The following is a 16,676-nucleotide window of genomic DNA, read 5'->3' as shown; positions in this document are numbered from 1 at the left end:
GTTGTTCGAATCTGAGCTTTGGTTCAAAACAAACACTTTCTGGTTGAATTGAGTTCTTTTGCCAAATTGAGATACACTTTGCTGTAACTCCCCAGGGACACACCAGATCACAAAATGGAGTGTATTTTTAGCTTTCCCGACTCAGGACACTACTAATATGTGTTTGTTGTTCGAATCTGAGATTTAGTTCAAAAGAAACAGGTTCTGGTTGAATTGAGCTTTTCTGCCATTTCTAAGATAAACTTTGGTGTAATTCCCAAGGGAAACACCAGATCACAAAATGGAGTTGTTTTTTAGCATTCCCGACTCAGGACACTACTAATATGTGTTTGTTGTTCGAATCTGAGCTTTGGTTCAAAAGAAACACTTTCTGGTTGAAATGAGTTCTTTTGCCAAATTGAGATACACTTTGCTGTAACTCCCCAGGGAAACACCAAATCACAAAATGGAGTGTTTTTTTAGCTTTCCTGACTCAGGACACTACTAATATGTGTTTGTTGTTCGAATCTGAGATTTACTTCAAAAGAAACAGGTTCTGTTTGAATTGAGCTATTCTGCCATTTCTAAGATAAACTTTGGTGTAATTCCCAAGGGAAACACCAGATCACCAAATGGAGTGTTTTTTTAGCTTTCCTGACTCAGGACACTACTAATATGTGTTTGTTATTCGAATCTGAGCTTTAGTTCAAAAGAAACAGGTTCTGGTTGAATTGAGCTTTTCTGCCATTTCTAAGATAAACTTTGGTGTAATTCCCAAGGGAAACACCAGATCACAAAATGGAGTTGTTTTTTAGCATTCCCGACTCAGGACACTACTAATATGTGTTTGTTGTTCGAATCTGAGCTTTGGTTCAAAAGAAACACTTTCTGGTTGAAATGAGTTCTTTTGCCAAATTGAGATACACTTTGCTGTAACTCCCCAGGGACACACCAGATCACAAAATGGAGTGTATTTTTAGCTTTCCCGACTGAGGACACTACTAATATGTGTTTGTTGTTCGAATCTGAGCTTTAGTTCAAAAGAAACAGGTTCTGGTTGAATTGAATTTTTCTGCCATTTCTAAGATATACTTTGGTGTAACTCGCAAGGGAAACACCAGATCACAAAATGGAGTTGTTTTTTTAGCATTCCCGACTCAGGACACTACTAATATGTGTTTGTTGTTCGAATCTGAGCTTTGGTTCAAAAGAAACACTTTCTGGTTGAATTGAGTTCTTTTGCCAAATTGAGATACACTTTGCTGTAACTCCCCAGGGACACACCAGATCACAAAATGGAGTGTATTTTTAGCTTTCCCGACTAAGGACACTACTAATATGTGTTTTTTGTTCGAATCTGAGCTTTAGTTCAAAAGAAACAGGTTCTGGTTGAATTGAGTTTTTCTGCCATTTCTAAGATATACTTTGGTGTAACTCCCAAGGGAAACACCAGATCACAAAATGGAGTTGTTTTTTAGCATTCCCGACTCAGGACACTACTAATATGTGTTTGTTGTTCGAATCTGAGCTTTGGTTCAAAAGAAACACTTTCTGGTTGAATTCAGCTATTCTGCCATTTCTAAGATAAACTTTGGTGTAATTCCCAAGGGAAACACCAGATCACCAAATGGAGTGTTTTTTTAGCTTTCCTGACTCAGGACACTACTAATATGTGTTTGTTGTTCGAATCTGAGCTTTAGTTCAAAAGAAACAGGTTCTGGTTGAATTGAGCTTTTCTGCCATTTCTAAGATAAACTTTGGTGTAATTCCCAAGGGAAACACCAGATCACAAAATGGAGTTGTTTTTTAGCATTCCCGACTCAGGACACTACTAATATGTGTTTGTTGTTCGAATCTGAGCTTTGGTTCAAAAGAAACACTTTCTGGTTGAATTGAGTTCTTTTGCCAAATTGAGATACACTTTGCTGTAACTCCCCAGGGACACACCAGATCACAAAATGGAGTGTATTTTTAGCTTTCCCGACTGAGGACACTACTAATATGTGTTTGTTGTTCGAATCTGAGCTTTAGTTCAAAAGAAACAGGTTCTGGTTGAATTGAATTTTTCTGCCATTTCTAAGATATACTTTGGTGTAACTCGCAAGGGAAACACCAGATCACAAAATGGACTGTATTTTTAGCTTTCCCGACTCAGGACACTACTAATATTTGTTTGTTGTTCGAATCTGAGCTTTGGTTCAAAAGAAACACTTTCTGGTTGAATTGAGTTCTTTTGCCAATTTGAGATACACTTTGCTGTAACTCCCCAGGGACACACCAGATCACAAAATCTACTGTATTTTTAGCTTTCCCGACTCAGGACACTACTAATATGTGTTTGTTGTTCGAATCTGAGATTTAGTTCAAAAGAAACAGGTTCTGGTTGAATTGAGTTTTTCTGCCATTTCTAAGATATACTTTGGTGTAACTCCCAAGGGAAACACCAGATCACAAAATGGAGTTGTTTTTTAGCATTCCCGACAGGACACTACTAATATGTGTTTGTTGTTCGAATCTGAGCTTTGGTTCAAAAGAAACACTTTCTGGTTGAATTGAGTTCTTTTGCCAATTTGAGATACACTTTGCTGTAACTCCCCAGGGACACACCAGATCACAAAATGGAGTGTATTTTTAGCTTTCCCGACTCAGGACACTACTAATATTTGTTTGTTGTTCGAATCTGAGATTTAGTTCAAAAGAAACAGGTTCTGGTTGAATTGAGTTTTTCTGCCATTTCTAAGATATACTTTGGTGTAACTCCCAAGGGAAACACCAGATCACAAAATGGAGTTGTTTTTTAGCATTCCCGACTCAGGACACTACTAATATGTGTTTGTTGTTCGAATCTGAGCTTTAGTTCAAAAGAAACAGGTTCTGGTTGAATTGAGTTTTTCTGCCATTTCTAAGATATACTTTGGTGTAACTCCCAAGGGAAACACCAGATCACAAAATGGAGTTGTTTTTTAGCATTCCCGACTCAGGACACTACTAATATGTGTTTGTTGTTCGAATCTGAGCTTTAGTTCAAAAGAAACAGGTTCTGGTTGAATTGAGCTTTTCTGCCATTTCTAAGATAAACTTTGGTGTAATTCCCAAGGGAAACACCAGATCACAAAATGGAGTTGTTTTTTAGCATTCCCGACTCAGGACACTACTAATATGTGTTTGTTGTTCGAATCTGAGCTTTGGTTCAAAAGAAACACTTTCTGGTTGAATTGAGTTCTTTTGCCAAATTGAGATACACTTTGCTGTAACTCCCCAGGGACACACCAGATCACAAAATGGAGTGTATTTTTAGCTTTCCCGACTCAGGACACTACTAATATGTGTTTGTTGTTCGAATCTGAGCTTTAGTTCAAAAGAAACAGGTTCTGGTTGAATTGAGTTTTTCTGCCATTTCTAAGATATACTTTGGTGTAACTCGCAAGGGAAACACCAGATCACAAAATGGAGTTGTTTTTTAGCATTCCCGACTCAGGACACTACTAATATGTGTTTGTTGTTCGAATCTGAGCTTTGGTTCAAAACAAACACTTTCTGGTTGAATTGAGTTCTTTTGCCAAATTGAGATACACTTTGCTGTAACTCCCCAGGGACACACCAGATCACAAAATGGAGTGTATTTTTAGCTTTCCCGACTCAGGACACTACTAATATGTGTTTGTTGTTCGAATCTGAGATTTAGTTCAAAAGAAACAGGTTGTGGTTGAATTGAGTTTTTCTGCCATTTCTAAGATATACTTTGGTTTAACTCGCAAGGGAAAAACCAGATCACAAAATGGAGTTGTTCTTTAGCATTCCCGACTCAGGACACTACTAATATGTGTTTGTTGTTCGAATCTGAGCTTTGGTTCAAAAGAAACACTTTCTGGTTGAATTGAGTTCTTTTGCCAAATTGAGATACACTTTGCTGTAACTCCCCAGGGACACACCAGATCACAAAATGGAGTGTATTTTTAGCTTTCCCGACTCAGGACACTACTAATATGTGTTTGTTGTTCAAATCTGAGCTTTAGTTCAAAAGAAACAGGTTCTGGTTGAATCGAGTTTTTCTGCCATTTCTAAGATATACTTTGGTGTAACTCGCAAGGGAAACACGAGATCACAAAATGGAGTTGTTTTTTAGCATTCCCAACTCAGGTCACTACTAATATGTGTTTGTTGTTCGAATCTGAGCTTTGGTTCAAAAGAAACACTTTCTGGTTGAATTGAGTTCTTTTGCCAAATTGAGATACACTTTGCTGTAACTCCCCAGGGACACACCAGATCACAAAATGGAGTGTATTTTTAGCTTTCCCGACTCAGGACACTACTAATATGTGTTTGTTGTTCGAATCTGAGCTTTAGTTCAAAAGAAACAGGTTCTGGTTGAATCGAGTTTTTCTGCCATTTCTAAGATATACTTTGGTGTAACTCGCAAGGGAAACACGAGATCACAAAATGGAGTTGTTTTTTAGCTTTCCTGACTCAGGACACTACTAATATGTGTTTGTTGTTCGAATCTGAGCTTTGGTTCAAAAGAAACACTTTCTGGTTGAATTGAGTTCTTTTGCCAAATTGAGATACACTTTGCTGTAACTCCCCAGGACACACCAGATCACAAAATGGAGTGTATTTTTAGCTTTCCTGACTCAGGACACTACTAATATGTGTTTGTCGTTCGAATCTGAGATTTAGTTCAAAAGAAACAGGTTCTGGTTGAATTGAGTTTTTCTGCCATTTCTAAGATATACTTTGGTGTAACTCCCAAGGGAAACACCAGATCACAAAATGGAGTTGTTTTTTAGCATTCCCGACTCAGGACACTACTAATATGTGTTTGTTGTTCGAATCTGAGCTTTGGTTCAAAAGAAACACTTTCTGGTTGAATTGAGTTCTTTTGCCAATTTGAGATACACTTTGCTGTAACTCCCCAGGGAAACACCAGATCACAAAATGGAGTGTTTTTTTAGCTTTCCTGACTCAGGACACTACTAATATGTGTTTGTTGTTCGAATCTGAGCTTTAGTTCAAAAGAAACAGGTTCTGGTTGAATTGAATTTTTCTGCCATTTCTAAGATATACTTTGGTGTAACTCGCAAGGGAAACACCAGATCACAAAATGGAGTTGTTTTTTTAGCATTCCCGACTCAGGACACTACTAATATGTGTTTGTTGTTCGAATCTGAGCTTTGGTTCAAAAGAAACACTTTCTGGTTGAATTGAGTTCTTTTGCCAATTTGAGATACACTTTGCTGTAACTCCCCAGGGAAACACCAGATCACAAAATGGAGTGTTTTTTTAGCTTTCCTGACTCAGGACACTACTAATATGTGTTTGTCGTTCGAATCTGAGATTTAGTTCAAAAGAAACAGGTTCTGGTTGAATTGAGTTTTTCTGCCATTTCTAAGATATACTTTGGTGTAACTCCCAAGGGAAACACCAGATCACAAAATGGAGTTGTTTTTTAGCATTCCCGACTCAGGACACTACTAATATGTGTTTGTTGTTCGAATCTGAGCTTTGGTTCAAAAGAAACACTTTCTGGTTGAATTGAGTTCTTTTGCCAAATTGAGATACACTTTGCTGTAACTCCCCAGGGACACACCAGATCACAAAATGGAGTGTATTTTTAGCTTTCCCGACTGAGGACACTACTAATATGTGTTTGTTGTTCGAATCTGAGCTTTAGTTCAAAAGAAACAGGTTCTGGTTGAATTGAATTTTTCTGCCATTTCTAAGATATACTTTGGTGTAACTCGCAAGGGAAACACCAGATCACAAAATGGAGTTGTTTTTTTAGCATTCCCGACTCAGGACACTACTAATATGTGTTTGTTGTTCGAATCTGAGCTTTGGTTCAAAAGAAACACTTTCTGGTTGAATTGAGTTCTTTTGCCAAATTGAGATACACTTTGCTGTAACTCCCCAGGGACACACCAGATCACAAAATGGAGTGTATTTTTAGCTTTCCCGACTAAGGACACTACTAATATGTGTTTTTTGTTCGAATCTGAGCTTTAGTTCAAAAGAAACAGGTTCTGGTTGAATTGAGTTTTTCTGCCATTTCTAAGATATACTTTGGTGTAACTCCCAAGGGAAACACCAGATCACAAAATGGAGTTGTTTTTTAGCATTCCCGACTCAGGACACTACTAATATGTGTTTGTTGTTCGAATCTGAGCTTTGGTTCAAAAGAAACACTTTCTGGTTGAATTCAGCTATTCTGCCATTTCTAAGATAAACTTTGGTGTAATTCCCAAGGGAAACACCAGATCACCAAATGGAGTGTTTTTTTAGCTTTCCTGACTCAGGACACTACTAATATGTGTTTGTTGTTCGAATCTGAGCTTTAGTTCAAAAGAAACAGGTTCTGGTTGAATTGAGCTTTTCTGCCATTTCTAAGATAAACTTTGGTGTAATTCCCAAGGGAAACACCAGATCACAAAATGGAGTTGTTTTTTAGCATTCCCGACTCAGGACACTACTAATATGTGTTTGTTGTTCGAATCTGAGCTTTGGTTCAAAAGAAACACTTTCTGGTTGAATTGAGTTCTTTTGCCAAATTGAGATACACTTTGCTGTAACTCCCCAGGGACACACCAGATCACAAAATGGAGTGTATTTTTAGCTTTCCCGACTGAGGACACTACTAATATGTGTTTGTTGTTCGAATCTGAGCTTTAGTTCAAAAGAAACAGGTTCTGGTTGAATTGAATTTTTCTGCGATTTCTAAGATATACTTTGGTGTAACTCGCAAGGGAAACACCAGATCACAAAATGGACTGTATTTTTAGCTTTCCCGACTCAGGACACTACTAATATTTGTTTGTTGTTCGAATCTGAGCTTTGGTTCAAAAGAAACACTTTCTGGTTGAATTGAGTTCTTTTGCCAATTTGAGATACACTTTGCTGTAACTCCCCAGGGACACACCAGATCACAAAATCTACTGTATTTTTAGCTTTCCCGACTCAGGACACTACTAATATGTGTTTGTTGTTCGAATCTGAGATTTAGTTCAAAAGAAACAGGTTCTGGTTGAATTGAGTTTTTCTGCCATTTCTAAGATATACTTTGGTGTAACTCCCAAGGGAAACACCAGATCACAAAATGGAGTTGTTTTTTAGCATTCCCGACAGGACACTACTAATATGTGTTTGTTGTTCGAATCTGAGCTTTGGTTCAAAAGAAACACTTTCTGGTTGAATTGAGTTCTTTTGCCAATTTGAGATACACTTTGCTGTAACTCCCCAGGGACACACCAGATCACAAAATGGAGTGTATTTTTAGCTTTCCCGACTCAGGACACTACTAATATTTGTTTGTTGTTCGAATCTGAGATTTAGTTCAAAAGAAACAGGTTCTGGTTGAATTGAGTTTTTCTGCCATTTCTAAGATATACTTTGGTGTAACTCCCAAGGGAAACACCAGATCACAAAATGGAGTTGTTTTTTAGCATTCCCGACTCAGGACACTACTAATATGTGTTTGTTGTTCGAATCTGAGCTTTAGTTCAAAAGAAACAGGTTCTGGTTGAATTGAGTTTTTCTGCCATTTCTAAGATATACTTTGGTGTAACTCCCAAGGGAAACACCAGATCACAAAATGGAGTTGTTTTTTAGCATTCCCGACTCAGGACACTACTAATATGTGTTTGTTGTTCGAATCTGAGCTTTAGTTCAAAAGAAACAGGTTCTGGTTGAATTGAGCTTTTCTGCCATTTCTAAGATAAACTTTGGTGTAATTCCCAAGGGAAACACCAGATCACAAAATGGAGTTGTTTTTTAGCATTCCCGACTCAGGACACTACTAATATGTGTTTGTTGTTCGAATCTGAGCTTTGGTTCAAAAGAAACACTTTCTGGTTGAATTGAGTTCTTTTGCCAAATTGAGATACACTTTGCTGTAACTCCCCAGGGACACACCAGATCACAAAATGGAGTGTATTTTTAGCTTTCCCGACTCAGGACACTACTAATATGTGTTTGTTGTTCGAATCTGAGCTTTAGTTCAAAAGAAACAGGTTCTGGTTGAATTGAGTTTTTCTGCCATTTCTAAGATATACTTTGGTGTAACTCGCAAGGGAAACACCAGATCACAAAATGGAGTTGTTTTTTAGCATTCCCGACTCAGGACACTACTAATATGTGTTTGTTGTTCGAATCTGAGCTTTGGTTCAAAACAAACACTTTCTGGTTGAATTGAGTTCTTTTGCCAAATTGAGATACACTTTGCTGTAACTCCCCAGGGACACACCAGATCACAAAATGGAGTGTATTTTTAGCTTTCCCGACTCAGGACACTACTAATATGTGTTTGTTGTTCGAATCTGAGATTTAGTTCAAAAGAAACAGGTTGTGGTTGAATTGAGTTTTTCTGCCATTTCTAAGATATACTTTGGTTTAACTCGCAAGGGAAAAACCAGATCACAAAATGGAGTTGTTCTTTAGCATTCCCGACTCAGGACACTACTAATATGTGTTTGTTGTTCGAATCTGAGCTTTGGTTCAAAAGAAACACTTTCTGGTTGAATTGAGTTCTTTTGCCAAATTGAGATACACTTTGCTGTAACTCCCCAGGGACACACCAGATCACAAAATGGAGTGTATTTTTAGCTTTCCCGACTCAGGACACTACTAATATGTGTTTGTTGTTCAAATCTGAGCTTTAGTTCAAAAGAAACAGGTTCTGGTTGAATCGAGTTTTTCTGCCATTTCTAAGATATACTTTGGTGTAACTCGCAAGGGAAACACGAGATCACAAAATGGAGTTGTTTTTTAGCATTCCCAACTCAGGTCACTACTAATATGTGTTTGTTGTTCGAATCTGAGCTTTGGTTCAAAAGAAACACTTTCTGGTTGAATTGAGTTCTTTTGCCAAATTGAGATACACTTTGCTGTAACTCCCCAGGGACACACCAGATCACAAAATGGAGTGTATTTTTAGCTTTCCCGACTCAGGACACTACTAATATGTGTTTGTTGTTCGAATCTGAGCTTTAGTTCAAAAGAAACAGGTTCTGGTTGAATCGAGTTTTTCTGCCATTTCTAAGATATACTTTGGTGTAACTCGCAAGGGAAACACGAGATCACAAAATGGAGTTGTTTTTTAGCTTTCCTGACTCAGGACACTACTAATATGTGTTTGTTGTTCGAATCTGAGCTTTGGTTCAAAAGAAACACTTTCTGGTTGAATTGAGTTCTTTTGCCAAATTGAGATACACTTTGCTGTAACTCCCCAGGACACACCAGATCACAAAATGGAGTGTATTTTTAGCTTTCCTGACTCAGGACACTACTAATATGTGTTTGTCGTTCGAATCTGAGATTTAGTTCAAAAGAAACAGGTTCTGGTTGAATTGAGTTTTTCTGCCATTTCTAAGATATACTTTGGTGTAACTCCCAAGGGAAACACCAGATCACAAAATGGAGTTGTTTTTTAGCATTCCCGACTCAGGACACTACTAATATGTGTTTGTTGTTCGAATCTGAGCTTTGGTTCAAAAGAAACACTTTCTGGTTGAATTGAGTTCTTTTGCCAATTTGAGATACACTTTGCTGTAACTCCCCAGGGAAACACCAGATCACAAAATGGAGTGTTTTTTTAGCTTTCCTGACTCAGGACACTACTAATATGTGTTTGTTGTTCGAATCTGAGCTTTAGTTCAAAAGAAACAGGTTCTGGTTGAATTGAGTTTTTCTGCCATTTCTAAGATATACTTTGGTGTAACTCGCAAGGGAAACACCAGATCACCAAATGGAGTGTTTTTTTAGCTTTCCTGACTCAGGACACTACTAATATGTGTTTGTTGTTCGAATCTGAGCTTTAGTTCAAAAGAAACAGGTTCTGGTTGAATTGAGCTTTTCTGCCATTTCTAAGATAAACTTTGGTGTAATTCCCAAGGGAAACACCAGATCACAAAATGGAGTTGTTTTTTAGCATTCCCGACTCAGGACACTACTAATATGTGTTTGTTGTTCGAATCTGAGCTTTGGTTCAAAAGAAACACTTTCTGGTTGAATTGAGTTCTTTTGCCAAATTCAGATACACTTTGCTGTAACTCCCCAGGGACACACCAGATCACAAAATGGAGTGTATTTTTAGCTTTCCCGACTCAGGACACTACTAATATGTGTTTTTTGTTCGAATCTGAGCTTTAGTTCAAAAGAAACAGGTTCTGGTTGAATTGAGTTCTTTTGCCAAATTCAGATACACTTTGCTGTAACTCCCCAGGGACACACCAGATCACAAAATGGAGTGTATTTTTAGCTTTCCTGACTCAGGACACTACTAATATGTGTTTGTTGTTCGAATCTGAGCTTTAGTTCAAAAGAAACACTTTCTGGTTGAATTGAGTTCTTTTGCCAAATTGAGATACACTTTGCTGTAACTCCCCAGGGACACACCAGATCACAAAATGGAGTGTATTTTTAGCTTTCCCGACTCAGGACACTACTAATATGTGTTTGTTGTTCGAATCTGAGCTTTAGTTCAAAAGAAACAGGTTCTGGTTGAATTGAGTTTTTCTGCCATTTCTAAGATATACTTTGGTGTAACTCGCAAGGGAAACACCAGATCACAAAATGGAGTTGTTTTTTAGCATTCCCGACTCAGGACACTACTAATATGTGTTTGTTGTTCGAATCTGAGCTTTGGTTCAAAACAAACACTTTCTGGTTGAATTGAGTTCTTTTGCCAAATTGAGATACACTTTGCTGTAACTCCCCAGGGACACACCAGATCACAAAATGGAGTGTATTTTTAGCTTTCCCGACTCAGGACACTACTAATATGTGTTTGTTGTTCGAATCTGAGATTTAGTTCAAAAGAAACAGGTTGTGGTTGAATTGAGTTTTTCTGCCATTTCTAAGATATACTTTGGTGTAACTCGCAAGGGAAAAACCAGATCACAAAATGGAGTTGTTCTTTAGCATTCCCGACTCAGGACACTACTAATATGTGTTTGTTGTTCGAATCTGAGCTTTGGTTCAAAAGAAACACTTTCTGGTTGAATTGAGTTCTTTTGCCAAATTGAGATACACTTTGCTGTAACTCCCCAGGGACACACCAGATCACAAAATGGAGTGTATTTTTAGCTTTCCCGACTCAGGACACTACTAATATGTGTTTGTTGTTCAAATCTGAGCTTTAGTTCAAAAGAAACAGGTTCTGGTTGAATCGAGTTTTTCTGCCATTTCTAAGATATACTTTGGTGTAACTCGCAAGGGAAACACGAGATCACAAAATGGAGTTGTTTTTTAGCATTCCCAACTCAGGTCACTACTAATATGTGTTTGTTGTTCGAATCTGAGCTTTGGTTCAAAAGAAACACTTTCTGGTTGAATTGAGTTCTTTTGCCAAATTGAGATACACTTTGCTGTAACTCCCCAGGGACACACCAGATCACAAAATGGAGTGTATTTTTAGCTTTCCCGACTCAGGACACTACTAATATGTGTTTGTTGTTCGAATCTGAGCTTTAGTTCAAAAGAAACAGGTTCTGGTTGAATCGAGTTTTTCTGCCATTTCTAAGATATACTTTGGTGTAACTCGCAAGGGAAACACGAGATCACAAAATGGAGTTGTTTTTTAGCTTTCCTGACTCAGGACACTACTAATATGTGTTTGTTGTTCGAATCTGAGCTTTGGTTCAAAAGAAACACTTTCTGGTTGAATTGAGTTCTTTTGCCAAATTGAGATACACTTTGCTGTAACTCCCCAGGACACACCAGATCACAAAATGGAGTGTATTTTTAGCTTTCCCGACTCAGGACACTACTAATATGTGTTTGTCGTTCGAATCTGAGATTTAGTTCAAAAGAAACAGGTTCTGGTTGAATTGAGTTTTTCTGCCATTTCTAAGATATACTTTGGTGTAACTCCCAAGGGAAACACCAGATCACAAAATGGAGTTGTTTTTTAGCATTCCCGACTCAGGACACTACTAATATGTGTTTGTTGTTCGAATCTGAGCTTTGGTTCAAAAGAAACACTTTCTGGTTGAATTGAGTTCTTTTGCCAATTTGAGATACACTTTGCTGTAACTCCCCAGGGAAACACCAGATCACAAAATGGAGTGTTTTTTTAGCTTTCCTGACTCAGGACACTACTAATATGTGTTTGTTGTTCGAATCTGAGCTTTAGTTCAAAAGAAACAGGTTCTGGTTGAATTGAGTTTTTCTGCCATTTCTAAGATATACTTTGGTGTAACTCGCAAGGGAAACACCAGATCACCAAATGGAGTGTTTTTTTAGCTTTCCTGACTCAGGACACTACTAATATGTGTTTGTTGTTCGAATCTGAGCTTTAGTTCAAAAGAAACAGGTTCTGGTTGAATTGAGCTTTTCTGCCATTTCTAAGATAAACTTTGGTGTAATTCCCAAGGGAAACACCAGATCACAAAATGGAGTTGTTTTTTAGCATTCCCGACTCAGGACACTACTAATATGTGTTTGTTGTTCGAATCTGAGCTTTGGTTCAAAAGAAACACTTTCTGGTTGAATTGAGTTCTTTTGCCAAATTCAGATACACTTTGCTGTAACTCCCCAGGGACACACCAGATCACAAAATGGAGTGTATTTTTAGCTTTCCCGACTCAGGACACTACTAATATGTGTTTTTTGTTCGAATCTGAGCTTTAGTTCAAAAGAAACAGGTTCTGGTTGAATTGAGTTCTTTTGCCAAATTCAGATACACTTTGCTGTAACTCCCCAGGGACACACCAGATCACAAAATGGAGTGTATTTTTAGCTTTCCTGACTCAGGACACTACTAATATGTGTTTGTTGTTCGAATCTGAGCTTTAGTTCAAAAGAAACACTTTCTGGTTGAATTGAGTTCTTTTGCCAAATTGAGATACACTTTGCTGTAACTCCCCAGGGACACACCAGATCACAAAATGGAGTGTATTTTTAGCTTTCCCGACTCAGGACACTACTAATATGTGTTTGTTGTTCGAATCTGAGCTTTAGTTCAAAAGAAACAGGTTCTGGTTGAATTGAGTTTTTCTGCCATTTCTAAGATATACTTTGGTGTAACTCGCAAGGGAAACACCAGATCACAAAATGGAGTTGTTTTTTAGCATTCCCGACTCAGGACACTACTAATATGTGTTTGTTGTTCGAATCTGAGCTTTGGTTCAAAACAAACACTTTCTGGTTGAATTGAGTTCTTTTGCCAAATTGAGATACACTTTGCTGTAACTCCCCAGGGACACACCAGATCACAAAATGGAGTGTATTTTTAGCTTTCCCGACTCAGGACACTACTAATATGTGTTTGTTGTTCGAATCTGAGATTTAGTTCAAAAGAAACAGGTTGTGGTTGAATTGAGTTTTTCTGCCATTTCTAAGATATACTTTGGTGTAACTCGCAAGGGAAAAACCAGATCACAAAATGGAGTTGTTCTTTAGCATTCCCGACTCAGGACACTACTAATATGTGTTTGTTGTTCGAATCTGAGCTTTGGTTCAAAAGAAACACTTTCTGGTTGAATTGAGTTCTTTTGCCAAATTGAGATACACTGTGCTGTAACTCCCCAGGGACACACCAGATCACAAAATGGAGTGTATTTTTAGCTTTCCCGACTCAGGACACTACTAATATGTGTTTGTTGTTCAAATCTGAGCTTTAGTTCAAAAGAAACAGGTTCTGGTTGAATCGAGTTTTTCTGCCATTTCTAAGATATACTTTGGTGTAACTCGCAAGGGAAACACGAGATCACAAAATGGAGTTGTTTTTTAGCATTCCCAACTCAGGTCACTACTAATATGTGTTTGTTGTTCGAATCTGAGCTTTGGTTCAAAAGAAACACTTTCTGGTTGAATTGAGTTCTTTTGCCAAATTGAGATACACTTTGCTGTAACTCCCCAGGGACACACCAGATCACAAAATGGAGTGTATTTTTAGCTTTCCCGACTCAGGACACTACTAATATGTGTTTGTTGTTCGAATCTGAGCTTTAGTTCAAAAGAAACAGGTTCTGGTTGAATCGAGTTTTTCTGCCATTTCTAAGATATACTTTGGTGTAACTCGCAAGGGAAACACGAGATCACAAAATGGAGTTGTTTTTTAGCATTCCCAACTCAGGTCACTACTAATATGTGTTTGTTGTTCGAATCTGAGCTTTGCTTCAAAACAAACACTTTCTGGTTGAATTGAGTTCTTTTGCCAAATTGAGATACACTTTGCTGTAACTCCCCAGGGACACACCAGATCACAAAATGGAGTGTATTTTTAGCTTTCCCGACTCAGGACACTACTAATATGTGTTTGTTGTTCGAATCTGAGATTTAGTTCAAAAGAAACAGGTTCTGGTTGAATTGAGCTTTTCTGCCATTTCTAAGATAAACTTTGGTGTAATTCCCAAGGGAAACACCAGATCACAAAATGGAGTTGTTTTTTAGCATTCCCGACTCAGGACACTACTAATATGTGTTTGTTGTTCGAATCTGAGCTTTGGTTCAAAAGAAACACTTTCTGGTTGAAATGAGTTCTTTTGCCAAATTGAGATACACTTTGCTGTAACTCCCCAGGGAAACACCAAATCACAAAATGGAGTGTTTTTTTAGCTTTCCTGACTCAGGACACTACTAATATGTGTTTGTTGTTCGAATCTGAGATTTACTTCAAAAGAAACAGGTTCTGTTTGAATTGAGCTATTCTGCCATTTCTAAGATAAACTTTGGTGTAATTCCCAAGGGAAACACCAGATCACCAAATGGAGTGTTTTTTTAGCTTTCCTGACTCAGGACACTACTAATATGTGTTTGTTATTCGAATCTGAGCTTTAGTTCAAAAGAAACAGGTTCTGGTTGAATTGAGCTTTTCTGCCATTTCTAAGATAAACTTTGGTGTAATTCCCAAGGGAAACACCAGATCACAAAATGGAGTTGTTTTTTAGCATTCCCGACTCAGGACACTACTAATATGTGTTTGTTGTTCGAATCTGAGCTTTGGTTCAAAAGAAACACTTTCTGGTTGAAATGAGTTCTTTTGCCAAATTGAGATACACTTTGCTGTAACTCCCCAGGGACACACCAGATCACAAAATGGAGTGTATTTTTAGCTTTCCCGACTGAGGACACTACTAATATGTGTTTGTTGTTCGAATCTGAGCTTTAGTTCAAAAGAAACAGGTTCTGGTTGAATTGAATTTTTCTGCCATTTCTAAGATATACTTTGGTGTAACTCGCAAGGGAAACACCAGATCACAAAATGGAGTTGTTTTTTTAGCATTCCCGACTCAGGACACTACTAATATGTGTTTGTTGTTCGAATCTGAGCTTTGGTTCAAAAGAAACACTTTCTGGTTGAATTGAGTTCTTTTGCCAAATTGAGATACACTTTGCTGTAACTCCCCAGGGACACACCAGATCACAAAATGGAGTGTATTTTTTAGCTTTCCCGACTAAGGACACTACTAATATGTGTTTTTTGTTCGAATCTGAGCTTTAGTTCAAAAGAAACAGGTTCTGGTTGAATTGAGTTTTTCTGCCATTTCTAAGATATACTTTGGTGTAACTCCCAAGGGAAACACCAGATCACAAAATGGAGTTGTTTTTTAGCATTCCCGACTCAGGACACTACTAATATGTGTTTGTTGTTCGAATCTGAGCTTTGGTTCAAAAGAAACACTTTCTGGTTGAATTCAGCTATTCTGCCATTTCTAAGATAAACTTTGGTGTAATTCCCAAGGGAAACACCAGATCACCAAATGGAGTGTTTTTTTAGCTTTCCTGACTCAGGACACTACTAATATGTGTTTGTTGTTCGAATCTGAGCTTTAGTTCAAAAGAAACAGGTTCTGGTTGAATTGAGCTTTTCTGCATTTCTAAGATAAACTTTGGTGTAATTCCCAAGGGAAACACCAGATCACAAAATGGAGTTGTTTTTTAGGATTCCCGACTCAGGACACTACTAATATGTGTTTGTTGTTCGAATCTGAGCTTTGGTTCAAAAGAAACACTTTCTGGTTGAATTGAGTTCTTTTGCCAAATTGAGATACACTTTGCTGTAACTCCCCAGGGACACACCAGATCACAAAATGGAGTGTATTTTTAGCTTTCCCGACTGAGGACACTACTAATATGTGTTTTGTTGTTCGAATCTGAGCTTTAGTTCAAAAGAAACAGGTTCTGGTTGAATTGAATTTTTCTGCCATTTCTAAGATATACTTTGGTGTAACTCGCAAGGGAAACACCAGATCACAAAATGGACTGTATTTTTAGCTTTCCCGACTCAGGACACTACTAATATTTGTTTGTTGTTCGAATCTGAGCTTTGGTTCAAAAGAAACACTTTCTGGTTGAATTGAGTTCTTTTGCCAATTTGAGATACACTTTGCTGTAACTCCCCAGGGACACACCAGATCACAAAATCTACTGTATTTTTAGCTTTCCCGACTCAGGACACTACTAATATGTGTTTGTTGTTCGAATCTGAGATTTAGTTCAAAAGAAACAGGTTCTGGTTGAATTGAGTTTTTCTGCCATTTCTAAGATATACTTTGGTGTAACTCCCAAGGGAAACACCAGATCACAAAATGGAGTTGTTTTTTAGCATTCCCGACAGGACACTACTAATATGTGTTTGTTGTTCGAATCTGAGCTTTGGTTCAAAAGAAACACTTTCTGGTTGAATTGAGTTCTTTTGCCAATTTGAGATACACTTTGCTGTAACTCCCCAGGGACACACCAGATCACAAAATGGAGTGTAT

This window comes from Thamnophis sirtalis, unplaced genomic scaffold (assembly GCF_051295495.1).
Source record: "Thamnophis sirtalis isolate CommonGarterSnake01/CBP01778 unplaced genomic scaffold, rThaSir2_p1.2 scaffold_6, whole genome shotgun sequence".
In the NCBI taxonomy this organism is placed as follows: Eukaryota; Metazoa; Chordata; class Lepidosauria; order Squamata; family Natricidae; genus Thamnophis; species Thamnophis sirtalis.
This window is presented reverse-complemented; position numbering follows the sequence as displayed.